This window comes from Canis lupus, chromosome 17, assembly GCF_048164855.1.
Source record: "Canis lupus baileyi chromosome 17, mCanLup2.hap1, whole genome shotgun sequence".
Lineage (NCBI taxonomy): Eukaryota > Metazoa > Chordata > Mammalia > Carnivora > Canidae > Canis > Canis lupus.
In genome coordinates, this window is record NC_132854.1 from 4,414,710 (window position 1) to 4,431,623 (window position 16,914).

The 16,914-nt window shown below is 38.8% G+C and overlaps 1 protein-coding gene across 2 annotated transcripts in view; it reads right to left on the minus strand.

Annotated features, from left to right (window-relative positions):
* TNFSF13B (TNF superfamily member 13b) overlaps nucleotides 1–12,909 on the minus strand; it is a 47,662-nt gene extending 34,753 nt beyond the window's left edge. The window contains exon 1 of one of the 2 annotated variants that reach the window (XR_012009751.1): nucleotides 12,892–12,906. The gene's annotated coding sequence lies outside the window, so the exon portion shown is untranslated. Of the gene's footprint in view, nucleotides 1–12,891 lie in introns of both variants that reach the window. The other variant, XM_072782410.1, reaches the window with a different exon arrangement.
* Nucleotides 12,910–16,914: the final 4,005 nt, after the last annotated feature.

Consider the following 16,914-nt stretch of genomic DNA (forward strand, 5'->3'; position numbering starts at 1 on the left):
CCACACCACAAGTTTATTCAGGGAAGGAAGCTACCATACCTGAGCCGCAGAGTGCTCTCTGCCAGGATGCAGCTACTTCTTACCTACTTTTTTTTCCTCACCTGAAATAGAAAATATTCCCGTGTATCACAGCTACACCACTTGTAATAAATGAATCCGTATTGCTTGTCCCATCCACTCAGGACTGGGCAGATAGGAACATGTAAGAGTATAGGTGAAAAGAATTTAAGTTATGAGTTTATCCAAGGGTGTGAACCAGAGAATAAAATATTAAAAAAAAAAACGTAATTAGGAACTTCTGGCTTAATAGTATTATGAACATTTAGCGCCTTTAGGAAACCTCTCTTAGACCTCTTCTTTGAGGATAAATTATCTTTATTGAGGATGTGGACCTCTCAACTACGTGAACAAGAGCTCTTCTAGATATGTGGATGTAGCTACAATGGATCTCGGTAAAACTGGCTTCCTAAAGAGCTCAAAACGTGGTAAACAGCTGGATACAAATAATTATTACATTTGAGAAACAATCATGTTGTTTTCTTTTGGAAATATATATGCAGTCAGTGAAACTGATTTGTAAGGCTAAATGCTAATCACCTGGTAACTGTGAAGTAATGATGTATTTTTCTGGTCATTTTGTGTACAAAAAAATAATCCGGGCAATGCTGATTCCTATTTCTCAATAGTTACACTAAAAAGAGGAGCAGGTGCATTTACTGGAGCTTAATTTGTGTCACTCTTGGGAAAAACATCCACTTTTGTTAATGATTTAGTTTCATTTGCAAATATGTCTTTAGTTTGTTGGGGCGCTGCTTTCAGACGTAATGCTGTTGAACAACAGTGTTTAAATGTGTGCTTTCAATAAATTTCTGTCGACCTCAATACTATTTTCAATGATAGTGCAGTTTAGTTTGCTCTTCTTTCCCCTTGTAACACCAACATGAATAAAATTTTAATTAGTATTAAGGTGGGTATGTGTCAGTCAATGCCATCATCTACCTATTCCATATACATGAATGAATCTGTCCATGCCACATATAAGGCCACAGAATACACACTCACACCTAGGGACACTTGAATAAAAACTGGTCATATTCAACCCATCTCGAAAACACTTAGAGAAACGATAGAGTAATTGTTTCAATCAAGTAGAAGTAGAGTAATGAATCTCTGTAAGATTTCATGCAAGAAGTCTTACCCTCTGCCTCTAAAAATTATTAAGGCAGAACTTGCAAACATTTAAAATAATTTATTTGAAATTTTGTTCAATAAATGTCAGAAGTAAAGTGATGGAGGTGGAGTGCCCAGGTCAGACATGTATGTCTGCATGCCTAAGGTTGCTTCACCATCTAAACAGACTCTTTTCTGCCCAAAATCTAGAAACTGATTTTTTTTCCTACCTTCAGCACTTTATTATTTTTTTTTTAATTTAAATTCAAGGGGCACTTGGTGGCACAATTGGTTAAGTGTCCAACTCTTGATTTCGGCTCAGGTCATGATCTCAGGGTTGTGAGATCAAACCACATATCAGACTTCTCTCTGGGCATGGAGCCTGCTTAAAAGTCTCTTTCTCTCTCTCCACCTCTGCCCCTCCCCCAGCCCCTGCCTATATGTGCACTCTTTCTCTCTCTCTCTCTCTCTCTCTCTCTCTCATAAACTAATGCAAGTTAGTTCACATATAATGTACTGGTTTCAGGAGTAGATTTCAGTGACTTATCACTTACATATAACACCCAGTGCACATCCCAAGTGTCCTCCTTAATGCCCATCACCCAGTTACCCCATCTCCCTGCCCACCTCCCCTCTAGCAACCCTCAGTTTGTCTCCTATTGTTAAGACTCTCTTATGGTTTGCTTCCCTCTCTGTTTTTATCTTATTTTATTTTTCTTCCCCTTCCCCTATGTTCATCTGTTTTATTTCTTAAACTGCACATATTTATTTCTTAAATTGCACATATGAGTGAAATCATATGGTATTTGTCTTTCTCTGACTGATTTATTTTGCTCAGCATAATACCCTCTAGTTCCTTCCACATCATTGCAAATGGCAATAGTTCATTCTTTTTCATGGCTGAGTAATCCATTTATGTATGTATATATGTATGTGTATATATATGTGTGTGTGTGTGTGTGTGTGTATCCCCTGCATCTGATTTTTTTAAATTAATTAATTTATTTATGATAGACATAGAGAGAGAGAGAGAGGCAGAGACACGGAAGGAGGGAGAAGCAGGCTCCATGCCGGGAGCCCGACGTGGGACTCGATCCCAGGACTCCAGGATCGCGCCCTGGGCCAAAGGCAGGCGCTAACCGCCGAGCCACCCAGGGATTCCACCCCCTGCATCTTCTTTATCCATTCATCAGTCGATGGACATTTGGGTGTCGCCCATAATCTGGTTACTGTGGACAGTGCTGCTACCAACATTGGGGTGCATGTGCCCCCTTGAATCAGCATTTTTTGGGTGGAATCAGCATCCTTATATCCTTTGGAAAAACACCTAATAGTACAATTGCTGGGTTGTAGGGTAGAAACTGATTTTGTTTAGGTGTCTGTCTTTGTGGGATGCTGACCAGTTGCACTTTAAATCCTAATTACTGAACTGCAAGCCTGGTGATTCCATGCACATTGTCTTTGGTTGCTCAGCATGGACCAAGTGGCGAGGTTCCTCACAACCAGGTGTGCGGGGGGCTCATGAGAGAGAGTTCATCATCTTTCAGGAGAAACAGAAGGAACTCCTGCTCTGGCACACGTCGTCACAGGACAACCTGGAAGTGTGTTAGCTGGCCTGACTGCCAGGCTGCGGGTAGGAGCGCAGAGTCAGGAAGAGACCTGGGTCTCTCACCACACTGCTGAGCTGCTGAAGTAATCAATCTTCCTGTTCCCTATTCAGGGATTTTCTATATTAAGTCATAGATTTTCCTTATTCTTTCAGCCGGTTTGCTACATGATTAAATGCGGAGGCTCCTGGGGCATCCTTAACAAATTCTGTTCGCTTGAGGATATTTATAGGTCTGCAATTACAGACTCTTTGTGCTGAATGGGTTTGAATGTTCGTTCAGATTTTTTCCACACGTCCACGTTTTAAAAACCACAATATAAAGAGAAAAGGTCGGTAGCCACAGCTGGGAAAGCTAGATGCATTCACTAAGAGTCTTCTTTCCAGTTTTACCTTTTTTTTTTTTTTTTTATAACGTCAGTTATTTCGTTGTGTAGGGATCTTCAAAAGGTAACATGATGACCAGTGCTGCCATGTGCAGACGGGCATAATGGATGGGTCTTCTCTGGAAGGAACCAGACCCCACTCGGTCACCTCCCTCGACAGGGAAGACAGGAAACCAGCACTGTGGGTGTCTGCATGGGAAGGGAATCACCTCGCACAACCCAAGGGGATCCCGGGGTGTTCCTGGGGAAGCAGTGTGGATCTGTCCTTCTGTGATTCCTACCAGCTCCCAGGGGGAGCCTAACTGCAGGGGGGGCCAGAGGCAGCTGGACGGTGGGTAGTTTTGGAAGACTGTGAGAATAAACCATTTGGTGGGAAGTCCAAAGGTGCCATGAAACTCTGAGCCTTTTCCTATCAAAAAAGTTCTCTATTTCCTTGCCCCCTGAGTCTGAAATGAGCTTGTGAGTTGCTCTGACCAGCAGAGTATGGGAGATGCAACCGAGTTCCAATTTATACTCTCTTGGGCTGTTTTTCTGAGACCACCATGTAAGAAAGTTACTGAGAAGCACCCCAGGGTCCCAGGGTAAGAAAGCCAGTCTATCCACTGTGGGATAGGAAGACACGGGAGTGTTCCCAGCCAAGAGCCAGCATCTAGTGGCCAACATGTGAGGGAGGCCATCTTGAGCTTTGCAGATCTCGTGGCTGCCAGGGACAGGCAACTAAGATAATGAGGTAGGTGGGACCAGGAGATGCATCAACCAGAAAGCCACAGAATCACAAAAATGATCAATCATCACTGTTAGAATCCACAAAATCAGGGTGGTTTGTCACTTAGCAATAGAAAACTGAAATATCACATTCGCTGATTATAGTTTAATAAAAATCATTTAAAAAGCTCACCAAAGAGTTACTTGAAAATGTAAAACTGCAATCACAGATAAAATCTGAATCAAAGATGTTTGCAAAACTGAAGTCAGAATTGGAAAATGATGAAAAAAGGGAACAATGTATATTAAAATGGCAATGCTAACGAGATCAGAGCTCTAAAAACAAAGCTATCGTCAAAACCCAAGAATATTCTGAAGAAATCATAAGAGGAATAAAATAAGCCAAAACAATCCAGGAAGTTAATAATTATAAAGAAAATTAATAAAGGTAATCAGCATTGATGGTTAGTTTTTAATTGTGTATTTCTAGTTGGAATGTCAGAACTCTTTCAAAAGTGCAAAATAAAAAAGTTGTTTTGGAAACGACTCTGGCAATACCTAGTAACACTGAAAACACAAACGAACTTGGTTGGATGCAACGGTCCTGCCACTAAGAACTTATCCATGGGAGGCGGAAACAATAGAAAAGGACATATAGACATTATCTCAAAGAGAATTAAATCTTGTTATGTTTAGTCCTCTATTGGCAACAGGCAACTTCTTTGGTGTGTTTTCCCACTACTCAAAACATAAGGCTAAATAAAAGACCCTCTTGTTCTCAAACTGTTTCATTACCAAAATGATGGTCCAACTAATTTATATGATAATTTGTAAAAGTTGTGTTAGATAATTGTGTGGAGTCATAAAACTTATATGTTAGTAAAAATTCATCAACCTTATTGTTGATTACTTCTGAATTTTCTGCATTTAAAATGAACTGACTTTTGTCTATTTATCTTAAAAACAGGTTTCTTTGTTCCACCACTAGTGTAAAAAAAGAGGGTGATTTCCAGAATTTTAACCAAAAGCATAATCTGTTATCTCACGGCTTCAGCTGTTTACATATTTTAAACTGAATAATGGGCTTCTAATAGCTTCAAAAATTAAACACAATCCAGACTCATGTTGGTATTTCCACACTTAGGAGAAGCAATCATGATGCAGCCTAAAATTCCTGCAAAATTCTCATTGTCACTTATCAACCAGCAGTTCTCGTGATACTTAACCAAGAATGACAAGTAAATCTGCTAGTGACTATTAAAATCTTCCACCAGGCAGCCTGGGTGGCTCAGCGGTTTAGCGCCGCCTTCAGCCCAGGGTGTGATCCTGGAGACCCGGGATTGAGTCCCACATCGGGCTCCCTGTGTGGAGCCTGCTTCTCCCTCTGCCTGTGTCTCTGACTCTCTCTCTCTCTCTCTCTCTCCCTCTGTATCTCTCATGAATAAATAAATAAAATTAAAAAAAAATTAAAATCCTCCATCATTTCAGGATGCCTGGCTGGATCAGCTGGTAGAGTGTGTGACTCTTGATCATGGGGTGGTAAGTTGGAGCCCCCTGTTGAGGGTAGAGATTACTTAATAAGTTTTTTAAAAATCCTTTACCATTTCAGAACACTAACCTTAAATCATTAGCTATAGATGGTTTTTCACTTTTTATAAAATTGCATTAAAATACAAATAACATAAAATTTACCACCTGACCCTTTATAAAGGCACTCTTTGATTTCTCTTTAACATAGTTGATTTTTGAATTTATCATTTTCACCCCATCTCAGACAAGGAAACCTATTTCTCTTTGGGAAACTTCTGCACGTCTTGGGTTTTGCATCACAAAGAAAACTTACACATCATCTCAGGCTCCAGAAGGTGGCAAAGTGTGTACAACACTCCATTCAGTATAGAGAAAGGTATTTTGGTTCCCACAACTGTCCTTTGCCTATAACGCCTCTCTGGCCCTAGATTGTTTTTTATGGTGTTAAAAAACCTACAAAATAAAACTTACCATCTCTCACTGTTGTGCAACCGCTGCCACCAACCATCTCCAAAACTTTTTCATCTTGCAAAATTGAACCTCTATTCTCATTAAACTAACAACTACTCTGCCCCATACCTGATAACCATCATTCTTCATTTGGTCTCTATGATGGTGACTATTCTAGATACTCAGATAAGTGGAACCGTATAGTATTTGTCTTTTTGTGACTAGCTTATTTCACTGAGCATAGTATCCTCATGGTTCACCCATGTTATGGCTTATATCAGAATCTCCTTCCTTTTCAAGGCCAGATAATATTTAATTGTGGGTATGTATGTCTATGATTAACGTGTGTGTCCCTGTTCACTCTGTTGATGGCCCAAACAAAGCTACTTATTCCAAATAAGAGGGAATTGCACCTGCTTGACTGCAGGGCTGGGATATAGGTCTTTTCCTGTCTTCAGACTTGAACTGAAATGGGCTCTTCTGGGGTCTGGAGTCTGCTAACTTTCAGACTGGAACTGTCAGCATCAGCTCTCCGGGTTCTTAGGCCTTTAGATTTGCATTAGAATATATGCATTAGTATTATAACATGTGCATATATACACTTATTCTGTTGTTTCTGGGAAGAACTCTGTCTAATGCAATACATTTTGTTTATCCACTCATCCATCAGTGATCAACTTGGATTGCTTCCACATTTGAACTATTGAATACTGCTAGAATGTTCTTGTGCAAATAGTTCTTGGAGGTCCCATTTTCAATTCCTTTGGATATATATACACAGAAGTAGAATTGCTGAATCAGATGGTATCTCTATTTTTAATCTTTTGAAGAACCTCCATACTGTTTTCCACAGTGGCTGCACCAGTCTGCATTCCCACCAACAGTGCAAAGTGGTTCCAATTCCCCCACATCCCTGCCAACAAGTGCTACTTCCTATTTCTTGATAGTCATCATCCTAATGGATGTGAACTGATATGTCATTGTCGTTTTGATTTCCATTTCCCTGATTAGTGAAGAGCCATGGACAACGTTAAAGCTCTTTAAAAAAATTACCTTAGAAAAAAGCACATGTTAACTTGTTTGCACTATGAAATAAAGCTACAGATAGACACATAGTTCTTGCTTGCTGATTGGCAAATTTTCTCAAATATGCTCGTAAAGAAAACCTCTGTCATCCTCCTATGCATCTCTTTTACTGTCACGTAGTTACCATACTCACAACACTTCTAACATCAGGTGTATGGGTGTTCTCCCCCATCAGTGATTCTCCACAAAACCAGACAGGTGTCCTACAATTTACCCCAGTTCTGACACCATCTACCTGGAGACAGGATCAGATCCCACAGGTTAAGGGCTCAGTCACTTCAGATTGCTCCACCTCACTTCAGACGCCAATGATAAGTTCAGGGTGTCACATGTGCTTCAGATGGAGACACTCTAAATCAGAGGTCCTTACCATCCCGCCTCTGGTTTGACTAATTTGTTAGAGCAGCTCACAGAATTCAGGACAAGAGTCTACTTACTACTTAGCAGTTTGTTATAGAAGAATATGATAAAGGATACAGAAATATCCAGATGGAGGGGGGTGCACATAGCAAGGTAAGTGGGAGGGGGTGTGGAGTATCCATGCCCTCCTCAAGAACACCATTCTCCCAGCACCGCTATGCTCTCACCAACCCAGAAGCTCTCCAAATCCAATGCTCCTAGGATTTTTATGAAAGCTTCCTTGGGTACTATGGATCATTAACTCCATTTCCAGACCCTCTCTCCTCTCTGGAGAAGGGAGATGATAGGGTGCTGAAAATCCCAAGCTTCTAATCATGGATTGGTTTTCTTGGTGATCAGCTCCATGCAGGAGCCTACCAAGAGTCACCTAATTAGAACAGAAGACACTGCTATCATCTAGGATATCTCAAGGGATTTACAAACCAGGGTCAAACACACACATTTTTTCTAAATTCTTTTTTTTTTAAATGAATGCTAATTATTTACAATGTGAAATGAAACTATACACGGTGTTCAGTGAGCTGCAACTTCCTCAAATATGCTGATTCATTTGCAAACACACTAGTGAAGCAAAATTAGAAACACATTAGTTGGATTATTTCATAGTAATTGTTATCTACCCATGTTAGCAAAAGAAATCCACATCCTCTATAAGGACACATCTGCTCTAAATACCCACACTCTGTAGGTCACTGTGTCCTTGGTCAGGACAAATCAGGACATGTACTGTCAATCTGAACTCTACTGTCTCAGCCCTGGTGCTTGACCACTCCTCTGAAGAACTATTTTCCTTTGGATTTGTTATTCTTGTCCAGTGGACCATCCTACTTTTAAAAGGTGAACTTGCATATTTTTAATCTATTATAGTTTCTTTTCTAATACAAAACATAAACCCCAAATGCAATGTACAAGCAGATGAAGATCCCAGTTAAAAAACAAAAGCTTCAAAGACATATAGGGAGAGAATGAGGGGAGATGAATATGAATTGGCTACTTTATTGTTCATCATTATAGGTGTAATATTGATAATGTGCTTATGCAGGGGGACATCCTCATTCTTAGGTGATGCACACTGAAGTATTAATGGGTAAAGTGTCATCACACTACTTACTTTACAATAGTTCAACATAAAAGAATAGATACTTGATGGATGTAGCAGATTGACACGGGTGAAGCAAAATATGCCCAAATTGGGATGCCGGGTGGCTCAGCGGTTGAGCGTCTGCCTTTGACTCAGGGCGTCATCCTGGAGTCCCAGGATCGAATCCCAAATCAGGCTCCCTGCATGGAGCCTGCTTCTCCCTCTGCCTGTGTCTCTGCCTCTCTTTCTGTGTCTCTCATGTATACATAAATAAAATCTTTTTAAAAAAAAATTCTAAAAAAAATATGGCCAAATTCTGACTCTAAGTGACAAGTGAATGCTTACTCATTTTACTGTTATTTCAACATCTCAGTAGGCATGAACATTTTGTAACCTCCCCAAAATGAAACAAAAGATCAAGCACTTTTTTCTATTTACAAGTTCTAGGGAAAGCAAATGTTGAAGATGTCACCTCAGTCTTTGTCTATGTGCGTAATTATCCTTTTTCTCAAAAGTAAAATGATGACACAAAGCTGATCATCATATAAAAAGCAGATTTTTCATTTAGCCATTATTTCTTGTATATAGCATTGAATTTGCAGTGGAGTTTCTGGTATGAAAACAATCCAGCTAAACAACTGTGCCAGCTTTAATGATGTGTCTCTTGCTTCTATCCTTCCTTCCAAAAGGCAGATCAGCTGTTTCCACTCTAATCCTTCAGGGTCTGTGCCCACCACATGCTCTTTTGATGTGGATTTTCAAACTACATAGCATTTATGTCAGTTTCTGATAGATACACATTCAGAATAGAGACTGGAAAGACAAGGGGGTAGCTTCCATCAAGGAGGGACACCCATGTCTGCCATCATGTAGGGCCTCTAACAGGTGCCTGTGTGGGTGTGGGCACCAGAGACAAATTGTGTCCTTAGAAGCCATGGAACATGATCTCCTGACTGAGCCTGGTATGGAAAGAGTGACACTGCTTTACAGTGAACTCAGGATTAGAATCACCCAACACAGGCTTAGACAGCAAGCACTTCAGCAGTTGTCATAATATACTGAAAATCAGAAGCACTGCTCCAGGTCGGTCTGATGGCTCTTCGACCAGCAACCATTCCCAGATTCCACCAGAACCATTCTCCATTCAATCACCTAGACTGATGATATAGCCAGACAGGTCAGGGAGGCTGAGGCAGGTTAGTTTGATTTAGAGAAACAGAGGCTGCACCTGGCAGCTGAGTCTACAGAGTGTGTGACTCTTGACCTCGGGATGGTGGGTTTGAGGGCCACATTGGGTGTAGAGATTACTTAAAGTCTTAAAAGAACAACAACAAAAAAGAAATAAAACAACATATGATGTTTCCTGTTTCCAAGTAGAAGGGAGTCAATTCTTTTTCAGGGAATTCTATTCTTTCCGATTATAACACTTACTGTGTATTTGTATTGCATGTGCATATATTTCTTTATTTGCCTGTTAATTGTTTATCTCCCCAAACTCCATGAAGGCAGAAGGTGAGTCTATTTTGCTTGCCTTTATAGAACCAAAATAGTACAATGACAGATGTATCATAGACGCTCCATACATGGAAAGAATGCAGTAAATAGTACCCATTGTGTAGGCTACATGTCTTTAATTTGGCCACATCTATATAATCAAGAATTTAGGCTAGTGTATATCTAAATGTGCACTTGTCTACTTATGGAAATTTTTATATCGGAATCTTATCAGCACAACTTAGATTAACAATACATTAGATTTCTGGTAATTTATTATACTTCAGTATGGCAAATGTGATGCATGCCAATTAATCAGATTTAATGAATTAAGGTTGGTTAATTATTATGTAGAATGACCTTGTCTGTATAACAATTTAGGTTTTATAAGAAACATAAAGACTGTTGGAAAAGGGGGTGCCTGCGTGCCTCAGTCAGTTAAGCAGTTGACTCTTGAATCTGGCTCAGGTCATGATCTCAGGGTTCTGAGATCAAGTCCCAAGTCAGGCATCATGTTCAGTGGGGCATCTGCTTGAGATTCTTTCCTTCTGCCCCTACCCCCCGTTCACATATATTTTCTCTCTCTCTCTCTCAAATAAATAAATAAATCTAAAAAAAAAAAAAAAAAAGGTTATCGGAACCTTCTTACATATGTATAGGCCTCCTAAGAGACTATTACTATTCACATTACACTGCAACTTATTTGTTTCAGTAATATATCATGAGTATTTCTGCAGATCAAAAAAAAAGAGTTAGTTCCTTCTATAATTTATTATTTCCCACTGATGGAGTTTCAAGCTGTTCTGTAGGTTTTTTATTTGCTTGCTTGCTTGTTTATTCTGGCTACTCCAAAAATGCTACATTATACTTTTACACATGCCTTCATCTACTTATATTTTAGGGATAGGCTCCCCAAAGTGAAAACACTGGGTTAAAAGTAATGAAATGAATCTTCAATTTCAATACATAGATGCAATTTGGTCTCCAAAAATGTAACAATTCTTAATCCTGCAGCTACACTTTCTCCTACCCTTGTCAGCACAGGATCTTAACAACCACTTAAATTTCATTCCTATTAACCTTGAAAAATGAAACAGTGCATTGTTCATACACTGACACCAAATAAAACTGCTATTCTAGCTATCTCTATACTAAAATGTCCTTATTCTTCACGAATTTTACTGAAAATTAAATTCTTATGGTTTTAAAATATAATTGCCAACAAATCTTCCTAGAATTCATACATTCTAAAAGAAATATACTTGTACTAAAGATACTCATCATGTCCTCCTTCCTTTTCCTACATTCCCCTCTCAGATAACCTGCCCCATGGACAGCTCGAGAACTGAGTAGTGGAGCTGAAGGCATCTCTGATGGCACCAATTATGGACTAAATCCAAGCACAGCAGAAGTCAATCTGCTAAGTGAGAGCATAGATGTGAGTCCATCTGACCCCAGAGCAGGCCAGAAAGAAGCTTCATCCATTGATTCTTTGATCAAAATGGTCATGCTAGGGTCTGCTTTTGTTGGCATTTAACAAAACCGCGCACTCTTTCATGGTATAACACTTAACAAACTAAACTAGAAGAATATTAACTCAACATAATAAAAGCCATATATTAAAAGCCCACATCTGACATCATACTCAATGGTGAAAAACTGACAGCTTTCCTTCTAAGGTTAGCAATAAGGGCAGAATGCCCATTCTTGACACTTTTATTTAAAACTATATAGGAAGTCCCAGCCAGAGCAATTAGGCAAGAAATAAAAGGCAACCAAAATTGGAGAGGAAGTAATAAAACCATCTCTGTTTACAGATGACATGATCTTATATGTAGAAGACAGGATTCAATTAAAAAAAAACTATTAGAACTAATAAATTCAGCAAAGTTGTACAATATAAATCAACACAAAAATCAGTTGGTCTTCTGTCTAATAACAATGAACAACTTGAAGGAAATTTTAGATACAATCCCATCTACGATAGCATTTAAAAAGAATAAAATAATCAGGAATAAACTTAACCAAGTAGGCAAAAGACTTGTATGCTGAAAACTACAAAACATTGCTGAAAGTAATCAAACAAGACAGAAATAAATAAAAATACACTGTGTTCATGGATTGGAAGATTTAGTATTGTTAAAATGTCTATAACATGCTCTAAGTGAACTACAGATTTAATGCAATCCCTGTCAAAGTGTCGATGGCATTTTTTTTGCAAAAATAGAAATAATCATAGTAAAATTCATATAGAATTTCAAAGGACTCCAAATAGCCAAAACAATCCTAACAGAAAAACAAAACGAAACAAAACTAACATCTTCACACTTCTTGATTTCAAAACATAGTATAATGTTATGATAATTAAAACAGCATGTTTCTGATACAAAACTAGATACACAGGGCAGCCCGGGTGGCTCACCGGTTTAGCACTGCCTTCAGCCCAGGGCGTGATCCTGGAGACCTGGAATCGAGTCCCAGGTCAGGCTCCCTGCATGGAGCTTGCTTCTCCCTCTGCCTGTGCCTCTGCCTTTCTCTCTCTCTGTCTCTCATGAATAAATAAATAAAATCTTAAAAACAAAACAAAACTAGATACACAGACCAAGGGAATAGAATAGACAGAAAAAAAAATGCATAGCCATGTAGATGATTAAATGATCTTTGACCAGGTTGCCAGAGCTACACAACGGGGAAAGGATACTCTCTCTTCAACAAATGGTGCTGGGAAAACTGGATATCCACCTTCAAAAGAATAAAGTGGGACCTTTCCATTAATACCATATACAAAAACTAGCTTGAAATAGATTAAAGACTTAAACTTAATACCTGAAACTATAAACCTGTAGAACAAAAAGCATACAGGAAAAAATCTCGTGATGTTGGATTTCACAGTGATTTCTTAGACATGGCACCAAAGGAATAAGTATAAAAAAGCAGAAATAGACAATTGGGAATATACCAACCTTAAAAACTTTTGCATAGCCAAGGAAACAGCAAAATGTAGAAGCAACCTAAAGAATGAAAAAATACTGCAAATAATATATCGAATAAGGCAGTAATATTCAGGATATATAAAGAACTACAACTAGCAACAACAGCAGCAACCCCCCCCCCAAAAAAAAAAAAAACTGACTTAAAAATGGGCAAAAGACTTGAATAGACATTTCTCCAAAGAAGATATACACAAGGTCAGCAAGCACAAGAAAAAGATGCTCAACATCACTAATCATCAGGGAGATGCAAATCAAAACCACAATGAGATACCACTTCACAACTAATATGATGGTCACTTATAATGACAAAAAAAAAAAAGCAGAAAATAAAGTGTTGGCAAGGATATGGAAAAAGTGGTACCCTTGTACTCTGTTGGTAGGAATGTAAAATACTGTAGCTGCTATTGGAAAACAGTATAAAGGTTCCTCAAAAAATTAAAAATAGAGGTACTATATGATCCAGCAAATCTCACTTCCTACTACATATCCAGTATGATTGAAAATGGGATCTCAAAAAGATATTTGCACACTTATGTTCACTGAAACATTATTCATAATAGCCAAGATGTGGAAACTAAATGTCCACTGACTGGTGACTGGATAAAGAAAATGTGATATATACATACAATGGAATACAGCTTTAAAATAAAAGGAGAGCCGGTCATGAGTTGCAGCATGGATGAACCTTGAGGACATAGTGCTAAGTGAAACAGGTCAATCCCAAAAAGATCAATATTGCCTGCTTCCACTTACATGAGGTATTTGAAGTAGTTAAGTTCATAGGAACAAAAAGTAGAATGACATTTGTCAGGGGCTAAGGAAGGGGGAAAAAGAGAGTTATTCAGTGAGTACAGAGTTCCAGTTCTGTAAGATAAAAATGTTCTAGAGATCTGACGCACAAGGTGCATACAGCTATCACTACTGTACTGTTCACTTAAAAATTATTAAGATAGTAAATTTTGTTATATGATTTTTACTACAAAGAAAGGCAACTAACTTATGACAAAATAATAATAAATATGTAAGCTATATAGAGACAAAATATTTGACAAAAAAAGCACAAGGGCAAGAGATGGAAAAACCAAAGTGTTACTTGAAGATAAATTATAAATTTAAAAAAGATGCTGAGAGAACTTAAGGCCTAAAGATGCATATTTTTAGGATATTAATTTGACCCAAATTAATAAATAGCTCGTCAATTTGCAGACTTTTTCTTTTTATAAAGTAACATGCTGATTTCAATGTGTAGAGAAATGCAAATGATTTAGAACAGTCAAAAAATCTTAAAAAAGAAATCAAAGATTTGCACTAAACGATTTCCAAACTGTCTTACAAAGATCCAACAAGAGTAGTACTGAAATACACATAGAGAAGTGAATGGATCCAGATACAAGGCCGGACATAGTTTTTCTGGACCAATCAGCCTCCCCGCCTTCCCCGCTCTCCTACTACGATGGCAGCAGAGCCAGTACTGCCTTGATCTGCTCTTTCTCAAGGATTGGTTATACTTCAAAATAAAACAGTTTCAAGGTAACAGAACGTCTAAATGTAAATGCCACCATGTCTCTCTTTCTTACACTTTATCTGAATATGTTCATTTCTGCCACCCCTAAGTATCCAGCAAAGGAGAAAAAGAAACATAAAAATTAACTCTGACATTTTTATTGTCAACGGAAAGGAGCTGGCATTATTAATTAAATAAAGCTGTGGTGATCCAACAGTAATGAAGGTTGTTAATAACAACCTAAATTCATGAATACATCTTAATAGACTGACAATGCTTTGAATGCAAGCATGTGTGATGGGTCATGACTGTTAAGTAAAGTGTCTCAGAGGTGCTGTGCTGCCTCTCACAACATACAGGGTCAGTGGTGCTGGGCTGAGCGTACCCCTGTCTGTCTTCAGTTCCTGCGAACTCTGCACTGTAATAAAAGAGGCCGTTCTGGGCTGTGACACCAATTTGCTAATCTTTTTCACCATGGTACGATACACCAACTTTTATAACCCATGTGTATTTGCATAAGCAATCAATACTCAGCAACCTCCAGAGCTCTCTAGCTGAGCATTAAGCTCATTCATTCATTCGCATTTTGAACAAACCTTGTTCTAAAACTAGCAAGTGCCAGCTACTCTGCCAAGAGGTGAGGAAAACATCTTTCTCTTTCTCTTCCAGGGATATCTTCTCTCCTCCTAGCCTTTAAATGTTCAAGCTCCTCACACTAGGTCCTAGGTTCCGCCTTTCCTTTCAGACTCTTTTCCTCAACTTTCTCCCTTTTTGTTACTTCTGTAAAACATACATGAAATTTACCACTTTATCTGTTTTTTCAATATATGGTTCAGTGCATGAAGTACATTCCCATTGTTGCACACTATCCATCTTTATGGTGTCACTAATGGCTACCTCAGTGCCTATCTTTAGATCTCTTTCCCAAAATCTAATGGCGTCTTGGATATCATATCCTTCAGGTTTCTCGTAGGTACAAGTGATAAAAATCATCTCTAGCTAATTAAATAGAAAAAGATTTCACTGAACAGATTTGGGGTAACTTCTAGAATCTTTGTAAAGAACCAGGGAATCATGCTTGGAGGCTCTAGATCTATATATCTCTCCTAATCATGATGCAGAATTGGGCCCATGAAACTACCACTGCTATTGCCACTAGTACAGATCTTTCAGCTTGCACCACCATTTACACTCCCATCTCTGGGAAACTACTTCTAGAACCAAAGGTGCCAGAGGCTCTGAAATCCACATCTGGCTGCTGCTCTCTGCCACTGCCTACATTGGTGTGGGTTTTCCACAGCCTTTCTTTTCCACGTCACTACCCACCACCTCAAAGTCTGGACCCAAAGTCTGGATCCCACACAGAAACCTGTATCTTTGCTGTGAGAGGAGTACCCCACATTGGGAGCCCAGTTCAGCTAGAACTGCCAAAGCAAGGGAGGGTGCTGGGGAGTTAAAAGAATGAGAAATGTTCATTATTTTGTTCTATAGCACTTCAAACTCATCATAAAATTAACCTAAACTAGCATTTCTGTCAAAACCTTCTTGTGCTCTCCCCATCATCCAGGCATTAAAGGCAGAGACACAGAACTAATAATTCTGTATTCTTCTGTACTCCTTCCCATCAGCCACATCCCAAGTATATCTTGAATCCATCCACTCCTCTCCAGATCCAACATTATCATTTGAATCCAAGCTTTTTTCTTAAAATATCCCTAAATGGTCTCACCCATTATAACAGCCTTATTGAGATATAATTTACGTGCAACACTACTCACCCATTAAGAGGGGCAATTCAATGATTTGCAGCATTTTCACATAGTTGAGGTAGAGATAGATAATAATCTATTTTAGAACATTTTCACCACCCCAAAAAGAAACTCCGTCCATCAGCAGTCACTCCTCATATCCCTTCGGTCATTAATCTACTTCTTGTCTCAACAGAGCTGCCTACTTTGGACACTGTAAATGAATGCAATCATATAGTCCACTTAAACCTTCAACAATGGGGGTTAGGCATACTGACTCACTATGCAGCTGAAAATTCATGTATGGGGCAGCCGGGGTGGCTCAGCGGTTTAGCGTTGCCTTCGGCCCAGGATGTGATCCTGGAGACCCGGGATCAAGTCCCATGTCGGGCTCCCTGTGTGGAGCTGCTTCTCCCTCTGCCTGCGTCTCTGCCTCTCTCTCTGTGTATCTTTCATGAACAAATAAATAAAGTCTAAAAAAAAATTCATGTATGACTTTGGACTCCCCAAAAACTTAATTACTAATAGCCTATAGCTGACCAAAAACCTTACAGATGGCAGTTAACACAGATTTTGTACTTTATATGTATTATAAACTGTATTCTTTCTTACAGTAAAGCTAGAGAAGAAAGGTGTTAAGAAAATCATAAGAAAAAAAAGAAAATCATAAGAGAAAATACATATACAGCATTATACTGTATTTACATTTTGAAATTTTGTGTAAAAGTGGAACTTTGTCAC